This window comes from Tenrec ecaudatus (assembly GCF_050624435.1).
Source record: "Tenrec ecaudatus isolate mTenEca1 chromosome 1 unlocalized genomic scaffold, mTenEca1.hap1 SUPER_1_unloc_13, whole genome shotgun sequence".
NCBI classification, from domain to species: Eukaryota; Metazoa; Chordata; class Mammalia; order Afrosoricida; family Tenrecidae; genus Tenrec; species Tenrec ecaudatus.
The window spans coordinates 3,837,931-3,850,923 of NW_027457553.1; positions in this window are offsets into that span (position 1 = coordinate 3,837,931).

A 12,993-nucleotide genomic window follows, 5' to 3' on the forward strand; every position below is an offset into this window, starting at 1 on the left:
CAAGGTTATGTCTCCCATTGTAACTGCATCCCACAGAGGCTCCTGCCTCCTGGCCACCTGAGGCCTGCTGCCTGCCTTCCTGTAGCTCCTGGGGAATTGGGGCAGCAGTGGCAAGAACAACAAAAATCCCCAGGAGTTGACAAGAAGGGAGGCTGCCTTGCTCCAGAGACGGCCCCCTCACCCACCTGCATGTTGTTGAGATGCAGGTTCTCATCCCTGTGGCTGGGCAAGAAACGCCCCCTCCCCAAACGCAGTGGCTTCAAACAAGGACCATCATCGTGTGGTTGCTGGGAGGCCACTGGGTCGTGCTTGGAGTCTCCCATGAGTTGGCAGTCACATGGGAGCTGGGGCAGGGGCCTCTGGTGACTCCAGTGCCTACACGTGCACTCAGAGGGCTGGCAGCTGAAGCTGGCCGTTAGCTGGGTGCTTAGCTGGGTTGTTGGTTGGAGTGTCTCCACGTGGCCTTTCCAGGTGGCTCAGGCTTCTTTCAGCATAGTGTCCGGGTGCTGAGAAGTGTCCTGAGAGGTAGCACGTGGAGGCTGGACATTCTAAGGGTGAGTACTCAAGAAGAAGTCTTTGAAGGGATTTTTCAGAAGCTGTGATGCACTTTGGGGGAGGGAAGGGAGTTGCCCAAACTAGATGTCGCAGTGTCATCTTCTCCATAATCTATTGGTCACAGAGGTCATGAAACATCCCAATTTAAGGGGAAAGGGCATAGACTCTACCTTCCTATAGGTAGCCTGTCAAGGAATTTGGGGGTCACATACAAAGACTGGGAGACCCTGGGTGGCACAAATGTTTAAGGACTCAACGTATCAAGAGGTGGGCAGTTGCACCCCTCAGAAGAAATAACTAATGGCCTGCTTCTAGAAGCCCACAGGCTTGAGAATCCTGTGATGTGTAGTTTCTCCCTGGCACCCAGGGGGTCCTCGGGAGCCAGAACCAACATAACAGCAACGGGTTGGGTTTTTGTTGGTTTTGTTTGGGCTAATATTAAAACGACTAGTATGAAATTATATATGTATTGTGTTTAACTCTCAGGACTCTGATTATGCTGAAGTTGAACAAAACCGTCTGCCTCTTCTATGAACGCCAGCCGATGGAGGCAAAGGGTGAGGGACTAGAGGAAGAATGAATGTCACATTCCCGTCCTTATGTTTCAGTTGTCCTTAAAGGGCAAAGGGGATAAACCAGACGTCTTTGATATGATTTTAGCCTAATGATGTGCTAGTATGATGATGAGCAGCCTGAAAAGTGCTTTTAACTAATGTGATCCAATATTTGAAAAGTTGATTTCACATCGAATTTTATATTCTCAGCATCTCAGTTACAAACAGAAAATCAGGCCTTAAAATCCTTGCATTTCCCCAAGGCAACAGCAGTCTGGAGCTAGAATTTGAATGTCCCCTGTGGATGAGCTGACACGTGCCTGTTAACCACAGTCCCCATCCATCCCTATTGTCCCCAACACAGAGGTTGGCTACAAGTATCCTTTATCTATATGGCTAAATAGGTTAGTTGGTTTGGATTGGGTTGCAAGTTTTTCCTGGTTTGTTTTTGCTTACTTTTGATTTTTTTTTGGGGGGGCTAGGAAATGGTGTGTATTTTGGTACCATATCTTCCAAAGCGAGAAAATAAAATCCAGTAAGCCAAGACGGTCAAAAAGTCTAGGTTAATGATGAAAGGAGGAGCCCTGTTGGTGAAGTAGATTATGAGTTGGACTTCTAACTGCAAGATCAGAAGTTCGAAACTCCCCCCACCCCCACTCCACAAGAGAAAGATGAGATTTTCTACTCCTGTAAAGATTTACAGCCTTGGAAACCCACAGGGGCAGTTCTATACTCTGTCCAAAGGGTTGCTATATGTCAGAATTGATTCCAGGGTAGTGAGGTTTTCTTGATTGATATAAATAATTTTGGTGAGTATTGAAAAAACCAGTCAATATTATTTTTAATACACATCCAAGAAGGTCCACATTAATTGTTCACAAACCCTGCCACCTTCTTTCTTTATTTCCTTGCCTCCCACTCTCCTTTCTTCCTCCCTATGGTCTTTTATCTCATTCTTTTTCTTTCAAGGGTTAGCCTAGAAGTTGGAAAGTATGACTAATTCTTAACCAAAAGACTAAATTGGTTTTATTGTTGGTGTTATTACTTGGGTTAAATATTTTTCTTTATTCTTCTTCTATTGGTTTGTGTCATGTAACCCAGAAATGGGGAAACATTTGGAACATCAAAACACTATCCTTTCTCAGTAGACTACAAGCATTAAAGGCAACAGAGATAAATACTCCAATAATAACAATAACATACAAGGATAGCTAGAGAGATAAATAGATAGATAGAAAAAACACAAAATCTGAGCAGTTGTGGGAAGGAGAATGGGACTAGCCCCATGAATAAATATAGGTTTCCCAGAGAATAGTTCTATATACATATTAGCATATACTACAAATATGTCCATGAATATATTAGTGCATCCAGGAGACATAATTATGAAAATGTCTTAGCTATAACAAAACCCCTTGAGGGAGCGTGTCCTAAATATGGGGGATCAGGAACATAGCTCTGAGAGACCTCCAGATCAATTGGTACAAACTAGCTCACAAAGACAATGTTCTGTATCCATCAGGGAAGTGACTGGGGTCTTCAAAAGCTAGTGAGTAGCAAACTAAAAGTCGGTTCTTGGTCTCACCCTATGTGTTGGACAGGGTTCTCTAGAGAGACAAAACCATATTGCTAGTAATTATATATAAATATATTTATAAAGCTAGATATACAATACAAGAAATGAACCAGTAAATTATATACAGATAGATAACACAAGAAACTAACAGTTAAATTATAAAACAGTGAGACACTAGCAGCCCTTTAAGGCTTGACAGCCGCCAATTGCCAGTCCCTTTCTGTAGAGAGAGCTGGGCTATGTATACCCAGGCAGCAAACAGCAAGGCAAGTCACCAACTATCACCAACTGTCGGTCCCCAGATCCAGAGACGAACATTCCAATCCTGTGGGATTAAATGGACCTCAACTTACAGTGACACAGTCCACAAGTTAGGCATCCCACAGGTAGTGTACCCCTTTAAATTGAGGCACAGAACAAGCAAGGCGAGGCTCACGAAGCCATTTATCCCTCTGCCCTGTGATTAATCCTACTTGTGTTTATCGGCCTGGCTGACACAATAAACTATTGCACCCTGTCTGGAGCAAATAACAGTGAAGAAAATCAAGATGCCTGGCAACAATTAGTCCAAATCAGTAATGGACTATGCGTACCTCAGCCTCTATGATGCTAAGGTCAGAAGAACTAAATGGTGCCTGCCTATGACAAACAGCTGCTCTGAAAGGGATTATGGTACATGATCCTAGATAGAGTGGGGAGTAATGTGTAAGAAAGCTGAAAGTCATACTACTACTACCAATAGTAATAATAATAATGATAAAAGATGAGGTTTATTGGTTAGATAGACTAGTGGTCCTTCATCACCCTTCAGGTCTGGAACTGAATTCAAGCCCCTGAAAAATAGACAGGTTTATAAAGTGAACCTTATGAGAAAAGATTGCAGCCCTCAGTATGGATTACAACTCAATGTCAAGAAGACACACATCCTCACAACTTGATCAATAGGTACCATGATAAATGGAGAAGTTTGTTGTTGTTTTTATTTGTTGTTATTTGTTGAAGTTGTCACGGATTTTTGTCTTGATGAGGTCAATTATCAATGCTCTTGGAAGCTGCAATCATGAGATCCAATGACGCATTGCATATGGATACATTTGGTGCACAATACGTCTGTAGAGTGCTAAAAAGCAAGGACGTTACTTTGAGGACTAAGGTGCACCTTACCCAAGCCATAGTAATTTAAATTGCCTCATAAGTATGTGAAAGTCAGACTTGAATAAAGAAGGCTGAAGAAGAATTGATATGTTTGAATTGTGGTGCTGGTGAAGAATATTGAAAGTAACATGGACTGCCAAGGGAACAAACAGATCTGTCTTAGAAGAAGTATGGTCAGAGGGATCCTTAAAGGCAAGGATGGTGAGACTTCCTCTCACATACTTTTGTCATGTTATTAAGTGAGACTAGTCCCTGGAGAAGGACATCATGCCAGGTGAAGTAGAGGGACAGTGAAAGAGAGGAAGCCCCTTAAGGAGATGGATTGACAGTGACTGAAACAAGGGGCTCAAGCTTGGGAACAATTAGGAGAATAATTCAGGGCTAGGTGGTGTTTCTTTCTGTTTGGCATAGGGTCAATGTGGGTTGCAACTGGCTCAATGGCATCTGATAAGAACAACTGCAACAAAATGAATCATAGCACCGAGGAGCACACATTCCTCAGAACCATCAACCATTCAAAAGCAAATAGGCAGTATTTGCCCAAGGCCAAATTCAAAAGGCAGGCAAGGTTAGGGGAGAAGGGTGAATGAAAACAGGAAGCAGAGTTTCAATGGCATGAGTGATATTACATTGCAGGAGATTGTCATCAATGTCACATAACAAAACGTGTATAAATTGTTACGTGTAAAGCTGATTTTCTCTGTAAATCTTAACCCACCTTACAATAAAAAGTTTCTTTTTTTAAAACAAAGACACCATCGTTCATATAATAGACACAGCCAAAGATCTCCTGGACAATCCTAAAATGATCTCCCAAATGATTTGGGTAGTTAGCCCTCCCCAGGGAGTTCTACCCATTGAAACACTGGGCGGTTATGGCTGCAATTATATTTCAGGCCAGAAGAGGCAGCAGAGGCCTGGTTGTTCAAATGCTACAAAACTACCAGACAATGGGCAAACAGTTTCTTTCCATGGACGACTAGCGGCTCTGTCATATCCATGTCTGGTGTTCAACACTTGGCGACAGAATCCAGCCCCCTGGGTTTGGGTGGGGTCTGTTTCTCACCCATGCTTGGCTTGGGATTGTTCTATGGCATCCACAAAGTGGAGTTCTTTCCTTTCTGATGTCCCGAGAAAGCTGTTTTCTCCTTTTTCTCGCTCCGGCCCTCTTCCCAAGAAACCTGGGGTTCACTCTGCTTTCCTCTGGTTGATGTTTCTCAGGCAGTTACTTGACCTTGGTTCATCTACTGCAGGTGACCATTAGCAAGTAACTGTACCGTCCTTGGATGGTATTGTTCATGAGCTAGGCTGCGAACTATGGGTTAAAGGTTTGAGTTCACCCAGAGGTGCCTACCAAGAAGGGCCTGATGATATGCCTCTGGAAAAAAACCCACCCCGGCCATGGAAAATTCTAGGGACCGGACTTCTCTAACACACTTGGGCTCTCCATGAGTCCGAGTTGACTCAATGGCAATTGGTTGCTGGTATTCCTGTAAGTAGAAGACAACAATCTTTAAGCAGTCCCTCTTGGATTCATGGGAGGAGGATGGCTTCCTCTGAGAGAACTTCTCAGGGCTCCAAGGGCTCAATGATCTTACAGAAAATGAGAGAAACGATGAGCCTGATGACAGATGATATTGCTATGCAGGCCCCGTTTCAGGATGCTCAAGTTTCCAGGTCTTTCCCTGACTCACAGTAGAGCCCTGTGAGGTTCCAAATAGAAGGGCACCCTTGCTCCCAGGACCTGGAGCCTTGTAGCTGAGCAGAGCAGTCATGATGAGAAAGAGGACCCAAGGGGGAAGACAGGGGGCTGCTTCACTTGTCTCAGTGTCAAGCAAACAAATGTTTTGGCAGGAAATTTCTCTTCAAGAGTGTTCTGATTTCTTGAAGGAAATCTTTTTCTGAACCATTTCCTCAGGGGAAAACCACTCAACTACCTCGGGAAGGAAGATTTTTCTCCTTCCAAGCTTACCAGGCTGTGCTAACTCACAGAGGAGGTGTGACTAGCAGGCAATGAAACTGATTTCCAGACTCCTATGAAAATCAGCAAGTGCTCGGCTGCTAAGTGAAAGGTCGGCAGTTGGAAAATCCCAGCTGCTCTGCAGGAGAAAGTGGTGGCTGACTGTGTCTGACAAGATGACAGCTTTGGAAACCCAATGGGGCAGTTCTCCTCTGTGTTCTACAGTTGCTTTGAGTTGGAGTGGACTTGACAGTGATAGATCTGATCTTTTTCCCCATGAAAATCGGCTTTCACGAATACATGTGCATTCATGGATGTCTGTGTCTGCTTTGGCATGCATGTGCACATATGTGCCTATTTGCACGTGGATGGATACGTCTGTGAATGTGGGCGTCTCTATTTACTTTGCCATGTGTGTGCACATGTCTGCCTTTGTCAGTATGCATGCGGGATCAGGCAGCATAAAGAGATCACAGAGAAACTTGGAGAGAAAGAGAAAAGTAACCTATTTTCTCATGGGTCTCCCATACCTGACGGTCTACTGGCATCCTCCGCCACGAAGACCAGAGGTCACTTCATGCCATGTGTCCAGCTGCCCATTGCTGGTTGAGGTCAGTCACCAGGGAGGCTGCAGGAGTGATTCTCACCATCTTTCCTGGAGCCCCTCCCACCTTACTCAGCCTCCCTAGACCTTGAGTGAAAGGCGTTTCCAACGTTTTTACATAAAGATTTCTGAGATTGACTGAAGAAATGATTTCATTTGACAAAACATGAAGCTTTGAATTTAAAGATTTGAGGCAAGTGCCCTCCAGAGAGGGGGACACAGGACGGGGCCATGCTCCCTTCCGGTATGCACGGGGGTTGCTATGTGTTGGAACCAACTTGATGAGCACCAGCCAGCAACAACAACAACCAGAAGTTGTCCAAACTTCTGTGGCCTCAACTCGGAAATGAGAATATTAATATTGCCTCCTAGAAAGAACTCAAGGTATGTACAATTGGTTAATAGGCGTTTGGAAAGTGAGTACATTAAGTGGACTGATGACATTGATAAGGCAATAAGAAACTGAGAAGGCTTCACTAACAGGTGCTTTCACATCTGTAACCAGTAGATTCCTTACTTCTTCATCTCTTGGCATCTTCATCAGCTCCCACACTTTCCAGGCAGCTTGAGGGATTAAATGTTCAGTCTGATCCTATTATAAGCCTCAGCCTCAGAATCAGAGGCTTTACCTGAGGTTTGAGGAGCTATACTGGGAATGAGGGAGAGTAACCTGTCTTTTCTATTGCTCTCCTATCGCTCCCTCTTCCCTAGCCCTTCCCTGTCTCTGGGCCTGCTTTTCCTCCCTAGCAGTGGCTTCCGAGAGAAGAGGATGGAAACAATGAGCACATTCCTGACCAGGCCTCTTACCATGCTATGTTCCAACCCTCTCTTGGAAGGGCCTCCAGGAAGTCCTCTTATGTCATCTCACAATAACTTGTTAGATACCATTGAGTGAGCTCCTGACTCATAGCAAATGTACACACCAGAGATTGAAGCACCACCTGGTCCTGCACCGTCCTCACAATGGTCATTGTGTGTGAGCCCATGGTTGTAGCAGTGTTGAGGAGATCCTGTCCAAGAAGGCTGCCAGTGGGTGGGAGGGGCTGCAGCTCTCAGAGACTTTGGAGGATGCCAAGGTGGATAGTTCACGGCGTATCATATGAGGTCAGCCAGCGGGCCTTGGGGGCCCTTCCCATTATCCATAGATATATGAAATAAATGGAGGCCCTCAGCAAGATGGGTTGCAGACACCTCCAGGACTCACTTGATCCTTGGCAAGCTCCCTTAGCCTTAGGACACCACCTGCTGGAACTGTGGCTTTGCTGCCTCTCCTGGCTCTCAACTTCCCTCCGAGAGGACTCTAGCCACACTTCTCCTCCCAGATCCTTCCAGCAGGAGGCAGATATTAGTCTCTATGCTTTTGCATGTGGCCAGTTTTCTAGGGACAGATCAGCCTCTCCCAAGAATTTGGGTTCACCAGAGTGAGCGTGCCCACAAGTCTGCAGAGCGTATGGCCAGGCCTCTGAAGAGAGAACTGCTGGAAGATTTGCCCCTTTTCAAAAGCGCTAATTCCACAGTTGAGAGCTCGTCTCCTGGGGACTCAGTTTGAGTCTCAAGGAGCACATCCCCTTTGACACTGCTGGCAACTCGAGGTGCTGTGGGTCATTTTCTTGCCTTTGAGGAGTGCAAAGGAAATGATACAATATATCCCTTCACATGAACCACCAATCCTTATCTGGAGAACTTTCCGAGATGGCAGGGATGGGAGGGAGATGTTACTGGGGCACACTTTCACCTGCACATCTCTCAGGTGAGTCAAACATTTGACCCCCAAAAGTTGAGTATGATGGTGAGAGTTCAGGCTGGGAGATAGAGTGTCTGGGTTCAAATCAAGAGCCTGAAGATCTCAGCTCCCATGGTTCTCCTGCATAAAACCCAAGCCAAGCAGTTTATCACTTCCCTGCTGAGCATCCTACTGAGGTAAGCTAAACTCAGGCTTTGCTGATGACAACGTTGCTTGTACCAAATGGCTTTGCCATGTAGCCCTTAGCAATGGCCAAAAGGGCTGCTCATCAAACCGCAGAGCAGGGCTTCCGGCGCACATGTTAAGAAGGGGGCTATTGACAACAATGTCGGTAGTTCAGAACCCACTAGCTGTTTCTCTGGAGAAAAACTGTGGCTGTGTGCTTCCATAAAGATGCCCAGCCATGGAACCCCCCTGGAGAAGGCCATGATGAGCTGGAGTGAGCTCTACAGGAGTGGGATTTTTTTACTGTGGATGTAATCCCACCTGGGCAGAGATTTTCTTTGTGACATTAAAGAGGTTGTACCTTACACCAATCACTTGGCTGCTACAAAAGGATTAAATTCAACACTGAAGCAAACTAACTCCAAGGAAAGAAGGCAGCTGCCATGCAGAGAGCTCCAAGGACCACCAACCATGGAGGTTATTGAAGCCAAAACAAGAATACTGCCCACCAGCCATCAGCCCCCAGGGATGGACAAAGAGAGCCTGCCCATCAAGCTGGTGCACTGGCATAATGCTGTCAGCCTCCGGTGCTGTGAGAACATTGACTTTGGTGTGTTAACGGCACCCACTTGCATTATGTTTGCGATGTCAGCGTGTGGAAACTATGGCAAGCCCCCCTCCCGGCCTCACAGCAGCAAAGCCTCGGCATTAAAACCCCGTGCCTTCTGTGGCGCTTGCTAGCTGTGAGAGGGCAGGAAATGCCCTTGGCTTTTCTGCTCCTTGTTGCGACCTCCCTCTGAGGCAGGGAGCAGAGGATGTGAGCTTGGAATCTGTTTTGTTTCCTCACTACCCTTTGTCATCTCTCTGAAAATTGTCATGTACTCCTCACCAGTGCTTCGCCCTCTCTATCACCAAGCCATGTGCTCTTTAAAACATGCACACACACACACACACACACACACACACACACACACCTAATGTTCACATTTTGAGGCACATATGTCTTTGATTCACTAATAATAACAATAATTATTCAAAGCCACTTTACCATCTGAAAAGAAATCTCTATGCATACACTTAGATCATGGATGCCAACTGCCTTCTTAACAACATTTCCCAATGAAATATTCAGCAGCGATTATATGAAGCCTGAAGCTGTTCATCCAGTTTGTGTTAATCAAAACAAAAACAAGAGACGAAGGGATCCAAAAGGACATGTAAGATCATAGACTGAAAGTATCCCCATCGAGCACCAAAGGCTTGTCCAGAAGGGCAGAGCCACAGGTAAAAGCTACGTCTCTCTGGAGTTGCTGGCATTTAACTAGATGTAAAATGTCAGCGCAGGAAATGGCTTGCCCAATGCAAATACTAACAAGGGGGGCTTGTGTTCCTGTGTAAATGGAGCTTCAGCCAATCCGGGCCTTCAGGATCCAGTTCCCATCGCAGCATCCACGGGAAGCACCAGGGGAATGTTCCGTTTGCTTATTTTCTCTCTCTTTGCTAAGAAGAAAAAGAGCCTTTGTGGCCTAGTGGCTACAAGTTGGGCTGCTAATTGCTATATCAGCAGTTTGAAGATAAGATAAGGCATTCTGCTCCCATAAAGAATTCGAGTCTCAGACACTCCCAGGGGCAGTTCTACGCTGCCCTATAAGTTGGCTGTGAGTCAGTATGGATTCGATGGCAGTGAGTTTTCTAAGAGTAAGAAGTATCTAGGGGTGTAAACAGTTAATGAGCTCTGCTATTAAGGGAAAAGTTGTCATTCCCAACCCACTAAGAAGAGCTGTGAAAGAGAAGGCTGGCAATCTTCTTCAGAATCCTCGGCCATTGAAAAGTTTATAGAATGTATTGACCTTGGTTGTTAAATAGATCCAGGTATATGGTGGAGCATACAGGGACCAATGTCATAAAACTGGGTGGGGGTGGATAAAATCTCTGAGAAAGATGCAAAAACTGTGAGGGAATGAGTTGTTGAGCCTGGGGGATCAGGACCATCGTCTCTGGGATTTTCAAAGTTCCTGAGCAATCAGGAAAGGGGCAACAGTTGGTCTCTCCCCATCCAGAGGACAGCAGAAGAGGAGAACTGATTGGGCACAATGAATCAATGACTAGTGACTCAAGCAACGATCACCCTCCACCACTGGAGACCAGAAGAACTAGATGGTGCCTAGCTCCCACTATCGACTGCTATGAAAGAGATCACATTAGAAGGGCTTGATTAGAGTAGAAGGGAAATGTGGGGCAAAACTGAAAATCATGATAAAACACCAAGCTTACTGTTTGGATAAAGGCTGGTGAAATTGCAAGACTATGGTGCTTAGTTACCCTGCAGGTCTGGAACTGAACTCATCATGGCTCGATGTTCAACCAAACAATAGACAGGTCTATAATGGGAACAATGACATTAGAGACATACAAATACCATAGAATAATAGATCACATGAGATCAAAAGACAGCATTCCCCCAAGAACGAAGTTCAAACAAGTTGAGAATGAAGGAAGCTTGGAGACAAGAAACAAGAAGATGTGGGGGAAGTGATGGTACATTGTGGGAATTGCTATCAATGACATGAAACAAAATGTGTATGCATTGCTCAATGGACAGCTGAGCTGCTCTTTAACCTTCACCCAAATCACAATAAAAATGTTTTTAATCAAAGAAAACATCATGGTTCACTTCTACTCTGACACACACGGGGTGATGAGGAAATAGTGTCAACCGGGTTTGCTGTAGTCCAGCCACCAGACATGTGCTTATGGGAGAAAGAGCATGCTGATGTTGGCAATACTGAGCAGGACCAAGATGGTTTTATTTGCCTGCATCATGAAGATGGTAGCCCTGGTGGTGAGATGATTCAGAGCTCAAGTGCTAACCAAGAAGCCACCCAGTTTTAACTCACCCAGCCCTACTGAAGGAGACTTCCCTCCTCAAAAGTGTTGTTGGTTGTGATGTGCCATTGAGGCGATTCTGACTCCCTGTGACGGGAAGGAAAGGCACACTGTGCTATAGTGTTAGGGTTTTCAGCGGCTACTTCCTCTGAAGTGGGCAGTGGAACCCTTCTTTGTATTTTGTTCTTAGCCTGGAAGTTTCCCTGACACCTCTTCACTTGAGGTAACCCTGCTGGCATTTGAAATACCAGTGACGTGGCTTCCAGCATCACAGTAACACACAACTTACCACAGCACCACAAATGGACAGACAACAACAGGCTAGGAGTCTTCATGGGAGCAGGCAGTCACGTCTTCACTCTCTCGATGGGGATCAGTGAGTTCAAACTGCCAGTCTCTCTGTTACAGCCGCACATGCAACCACTGTGCTGCTAGGTACATTTCCTTAAAATTCTGCCTAGAAAAATCTGTGGAACAGTTTTTCTCTGTCACAGAGGGTCACTGTGAGCCAGGATGGGCTCTGAGACACACAAATGCAACACCATGAAGCCACCTTACTCTGTCCTGCTCTTATTTAACTCTATTCTTTTCTGAGCTATCTTTTCCGTATATTCAGAAGAGACTGGCACTAAGCAGTGTTAATTCCACCAAGGCCAGGAAGGAGGTCAAAGAGTCACAAAGGACTATCTCTTTGCTCTCATGCCACTGCACTAAGGAGGCTTGGGTGGCAGCTGGAAACTGCACATTTCCCTCCCTGTCCCTACACTCCTGGCTGAGTCTCCTCAGAGTGAGACTGCCCCTTTACCCAGCTCACTGCATTGGCTGTCTTGCTCTGAAAAGAGAATTCGCACATGTGAGTCTGACTGGGTGACAGATGGGAATCTTAATGCTGCTCTTTGGAATATGAAAGGCCTCCGATCAGAGTGCTGCAGGGGAGTGATGTCTGCAGAAGACCTGCTGGTCTCCCAGTTAGAAAGAAGCCTTCGCCTTTGCCTCAGAGGTACGTTCACTGTGGGTGGCAAGTCAGATCCTTGGCCTGGCACTCTCAGTAAACAGATCATATGGGCACCTTGAGAAGCGCTTGCTCACTGACCCAGCTCCCCAAGGATGTAAATATACCAACCAGGATGACTAAGGACACCAGTGCCAAGAATGATCACATTCTTTGCATGTGTACAAATGAGGTGGGCAGCCACCTTCGCTGATGGTGGCTGCACAGTGAGTGTCTGGAATCACACCTGGCTAGGTGGACCATTGAAAGAGTTGGTGATATGATAATAGGGAGTACACCCCGTTGCCAGTAAAGCTGAGGAAATGGCATTTGAGGAAGCAAGGGCAGCCGGGTCGCCAGCATGAAGGCAGCGAGAACCTTGCTTGTGCCTCCTGTGTTCACTGGTGGCTGCTGTCATCTGGGTTGTGAGGACACCAAGGCTACTGCCAGCATTCTCCACGGTCCCTGGTTCCACTCTCAAGTCGCTGGCTTCATCACTACCACTGCCATCGAGTCGATTCTGACTCACAGCAACCCGAAAGGACAGAGTAGAACTGCGGCTGGTGGGTCTGGGGGGCTGTGGATCATTATGAGAGCATTTCTATCTCGCAGTATCTAAAGGGTCCAAAATGCTGGCCTTACGGTTAGCAGCCCAACATAACCCACTTGGTCATGAACCCTTGCCAGCTGATCCAGGGAGTCCATTCCCAAGTGCATATCTAAAAGAATGAATGACGAGTACCCAGATGGATGCTGCACTAATCACTATGGGCAAAAGGTAAACAATAAGCCAACAATACCCA